This window comes from Erinaceus europaeus, chromosome 2, assembly GCF_950295315.1.
Source record: "Erinaceus europaeus chromosome 2, mEriEur2.1, whole genome shotgun sequence".
Classification (NCBI taxonomy): Eukaryota; Metazoa; Chordata; class Mammalia; order Eulipotyphla; family Erinaceidae; genus Erinaceus; species Erinaceus europaeus.
Window position 1 is genome coordinate 147,799,082 of NC_080163.1, and position 5,365 is coordinate 147,804,446.

Sequence of the window (5,365 nt, forward strand, 5' to 3'; positions counted from 1 at the left end):
TGAGGTGGAGAACACTAATAAGGACTTTTTTTTAATAAAAAAAATTGTATTTACTTAGAAGCATTCAAAATGTCAACAAAACAGCTGCAACTTTCTTTTTTTGCAATTACAGAGTGGTATTTCAGTTTAACAGAACAACAATTATTTTGTATAAGCTGCATCATAGACAACTGAAGATGAAAAATAAATAAATAACTACCATCCCCATATATAACTAATTTGTGCTGTGCACCAATAAGAACCTGCTTTAAATTTCCATGCCAATTTACAACCCCCTTACTGTACCAGGCAAGGTTAGTGGCTATTGAAAAATACCACCAGGACAGGGCTATCTAAAGACACATTCGGTAGTGTGTTAACTATACAAAAAAAGACACTGTACAGTTTAAAAACAAATCTTACACAGCCTTATATTTCAATTTTTTTCTTTAAAAGGAGTGAGTTGTGTACAGTGGGGTTAAATGCTTTATAGACAAGAAAAAAAACTGCGCGAGAACCAACTTATTCATCATCATCATCTTCCTCTTCATCTTCATCTTCTTCATCTTTCTCTTCTTCCTCATCCTCTTCTTCATCTTCCTCCTCTTCCTTTTTTTTTTCTTGCTTTTTTCGGCTTTGACAACTCCCTTTTTGGCTGCATAAGGCTTGCCTTTAGCTCGGTAGGCAGCAATATCCTTTTCGTATTTTTCCTTCAGCTTAGCAGCCTTCTTTTCATAAGGCTACTTGTCATCTGCAGCAGTGTTTTTCCACATCTCTCCCAGTTACTTTGCAACATCACCAATGGATAGGCCAGGATGTTCTCCTTTGATTTGGGGGCCATACTCAGAACAAAACAAGAAAAAGGCCGACGGAGGCCTCTTAGGTGCATTGGGGTCCTTGAATTTCTTTTTTGTTTCCCCTTTAGGGGAGATATAAATTTTCATTTCTCTTTCATAACGGGCCTTGTCAGCCTTTGCCATGTCTTCAGATTTTCCTTTCTCTTTAGCAGACATAGTCTTCCATCTCCCTGAGCACTTCTTGGAAAATTCTGAAAAGTTGACTGAAGCATCCGGGTGCTTCTTCTTGTGCTCCTCGCAGCAAGTTTGCACAAAGAATGCATATGATGACATTTTGCCTCTTGGCTTCTTAGGATCTCCTTTGCCCATGTTTGATTACTTTTCCTCCGCGAGGCACAGAGTTGCCCAGTGCCCGTCTGACTCGCACTTGCTCCGGCGCTGTCTCTATAGAGCTCAGTGTACTGCAATGGCCGTGAGAGCTGGAGCCAGACGCAGCCTCCTCACTCTCTCCGCTCTGTAACATTCTAATAAGGACCTTTTAAGATTACAGTGCTTTATCTATATGTGAGACTCATAGTATGGAATTTAAATGTGATAAAAACAGAATGAGAACCAAGAAGAACTACAAAATCTAAATGCACCAATCACAGACAAAGAAATTGAAACCGTTATTAAGAATCTCCCCAACAACAAAAGTCCTGGACCAGATGGCTTCACAAACGAATTCTACAAAACTTTCAAGAAACAGTTAATACCCATACTTCTTAAGCTATTCCATAAGATTGAAGAAACAGGAATACTCCCTTCCACCTTTTATGAAGCCAACATCATCCTGATTCCAAAAGCTGATACGGACAAAACAAAAAAGGAAAACTACAGACCAATATCTCTGATGAACATAGATGCCAAAATATTAAACAAGATCTTGGCCAACCGGATACAGCAACACATCAAAAAGATTGTTCATCATGACCAAGTGGGGTTCATCCCAGGAATGCAAGGCTGGTTCAACATCTGTAAGTCAATCAATGTCATTCACCACATCAATAAAAGCAAAGCCAAAAACCACATGATTATCTCAATAGATGCAGAGAAAGCCTTTGACAAAATCCAACACCCATTCATGCTCAAAACTCTACAAAAAATGGGAATAGATGGGAAATTCCTCAAGATAGTGGAGTCTATATATAGCAAATCTACAGCCAACATCATACTCAATGGAGAGAAGCTGAAAGCATTCCCCCTCAGATCGGGGACTAGACAGAGCTGTCCACTGTCACCGTTACTCTTCAGCATAGTATTGGAAGTTCTTGCCATAGCAATCAGGCAAGAGAAAGAAATCAAAGGGATACAGATTGGAAGGGAAGAAGTCAAGCTCTCACTATTTGCAGATGATATGATAGTATACATAGAAAGGCCTAAAGAATCCAGTAGAAAATTACTGGAAGTTATTAGGCAATATAGCAAGGTATCAGGCTACAAAATCAATGTACAAAAATCAGTGGCATTTCTTTATGCAAACACTAAATCTGAAGAAGACATCCAGAAATCACTCCCCTTTACTGTTTCAGCAAAATCAATCAAATACCTAGGAATAAAGTTGACCAAAGAAGTGAATGACTTGTATGCTGAAAACTATGAGTCACTACTCAAAGAAATAGAAACTGATACCAAGAAATGGAAAGATATCCCATGCTCATGGATTGGAAGAATAAATGTCATCAAAATGAATATTCTCCCCAGAGCCAATACAAATTTAATGCAATACCCATCAAAGTTCCACCAAGCTTCTTTAAGAGAATAGAACAAACACTACAATCACTTATCTGGAACTTGAAAACACCTAGAATTGCCAAAACCAACTTAAGGAAAAGAAACAAAAATGGAGGCATCACACTCCCAGACCTTAAACTATATTATAAATCCATCATCATCAAAACAGCATGGTACTGAAACAAAAATGGGCACACAGACCAGTGGAACAGAATTGAAAGCCCAGAAGTAAATCCCCACACCTATGGACATCTAATATTTGATAAGGGGGCCCAAAGGATTAAATCCAAAAAGGAGGCTCTCTTCAATAAATGGTGCTGGGAAAACTGGGTTGAAACATGCAGAAGATTGAAATTGAACCACTTTATCTCACCAGAAACAAAAATCAACTCCAAATGGATCAAAGACCTAGATGTCAGACCAGAAACAATCAAATACTTAGAGGAAAACATTGGTAAAACACTTTCCCACATACACCTCAAGGACATCTTTGATGAATCAAACCCAATTGCAAGGAAGACTAAAGCAGAAACAAACCAATGGGACTACATCAAATTGAAAAGCTTCTGCACATCCAAGGAAACTATTAAACAAACAGAGAGACCCCTCACAGAATGGAAGAAGATCTTCACATGCCAGACATCAGACAAGAAACTAATCAGCAAAATATATAAAGAGCTCAGCAAACTTATCACCAAAAAAGCAAATGACCCCATCCAAAAATGGGCAGAGGATATGAAGAAACATTCACCTCAGAGGAGATCCAAAAGGCTAACAAACATATGAAAAACTGCTCTAGGTCACTGATTGTCAGAGAAATGCAAATTAAGACAACACTAAGATACCACCTCACTCCTGTAAGAATGGCATACATCAAAAACGACAGCAGCAACAAATGCTGGAGAGGATGTGGGGACAGAGGAACCTTTTTACATTGCTGGTGGGAATGTAAATTGGTACAGCCTCTGTGGAGAGCAGTCTGGAAAACTCTCAGAAGGCTAGACATGGACCTTCCATAGGATCCAGTAATTCCTCTCCTGGGGTTATACCCCAAGGACTCCATAACACCCAACCAAAAAGAGGTATGTACTCCTATGTTCATAGCAGCACAATTCATAATAGCTAAAACCTGGAAGCAACCCAGGTGCCCAACAACAGATGAGTGGCTGAGAAAGCTGTAGTATATATACACAATGGAATACTATGCAGCTATCAAGAACAATGAACCCACCTTCTCTGACCCATCTTGGACAGAGCTAGAAGGAATTATGTTAAGTGAACAAAGTCAGAAAGATAAAGATGAGTATGGGATGATCCCACTCATCAACAGAAGTTGATTAAGAAGATCTGAAAGGGAAACTAAAAGCAGGACGGGATCAAATTGTAAGTAGGGCACCAAAGTAAAAACCCAGTGGTGAGGGGTATACATGCAGCTTCCTGGGCCAGTGGGGGGTGGGAGTGGGCGGGAGGGATGGGTCACAGTCCTTTGGTGGTGGGAATGGTGTTCATGTACACTCCTAGAAAGATGTAGACATATAAATCAGTAGTTAATTAATATGAGAGGGGGAAAATCAGTTGTATGTCTCAAAGTTTCTCAAAACACAAACTGAATCTTTTTAATATATATAGGCTGTGTATTTGATATGCGGACTCTCTCAAAAGCCTAGACCAAGTAGATTAGAAGCATCCAATAGCACAGCTGGATACTGTACAGCAAACCATAACAAAGGGACTTTTCAAAGTTAACCCAATTAACAAATAATGTGATGATAACATTAACTATCGATTGTCTTTTTGAACCCTAAGACAGCAGGAACCTCACATCTTCACTATAGAGCCCCTACTTCCCCCAGTCCTGGAACCCTTGGATAAGGCCCACTTTCCCGTATGCATCTCCCAATCCAAACCAAATAATATTGCATCCGCCGATCACAATCTAACCAACACAATGATTGCCACCTCAACATGCTTCACCTTGTATCCAGAGACTTCACGTGTGGAATGACAACCCTTCAGCTTCATTACTTGGGTGAGACCTTTCCTTTTATAGTACACTCTAATTTCATCTCAGGTAGTTCACTTTCTAACAAAGTCCCATAACCTAGATATACACCAGTTTCTGTGAGAGAGAGCTTATGTGCACACATATCCATAAACTACTGCAAAATATATACCTGAAAGCAGAAGTACACTAGAGTTTGCATTGAGTACCTCCCTAACACTTCCTCTCCACTATTCCAAGCTTGGGATCCATGATTGCTCAACAAATTGTTTGGCTTCATATGTTAACTCTCTTTTCAATCACCAGGTTCCAGATGTCACCAGGTTGCTGGCCAGTCTTCCCTGGATTGAAGACCCCACCAATGTGTCCTGGAGCTCAGCTTCCCCAGAGACACACCTTACTAGGGAAAGATAGAGGCAGACTGGGAGTATGGACCGACCAGTCAACGCCCATGTTCAGCGGGGAAGCAATTACAGAAGCCAGACCTTCTACCTTCTGCAACCCTCAATGACCCTGGGTCCATGCTCCCAGAGGGTTAGAGAACGGGAAAGCTATCATGGGAGGGGGTGGGCTATGGGGATTGGGTGGTGGGCATTGTGTGGAGTTGTACCCCTCCTACCTTATGTTTTTTTTCATTAATCCTTTCTTAAATAAAAAATTTAAAAAAATAAAATAAAATAAATAAAACAAAACAAAACAACAACAAAAAAAACAGAATGAGAAGAACAGGGGTCTGACTAACTGTAGAATGTCAATGTTTGGAAGTCAAAATAATGTTAAGAAGCCATCAAGGAGAATCAGAAGGAATGACAGG

General features: G+C 40.0%; 1 pseudogene; it reads right to left on the reverse strand.

The window, feature by feature from the left end:
• Positions 1-319: 319 nt before the first annotated feature.
• Positions 320-1,282, reverse strand: LOC103118425 (high mobility group protein B1-like; annotated as a pseudogene).
• Between the last annotated feature and the right edge of the window lie 4,083 nt (positions 1,283-5,365).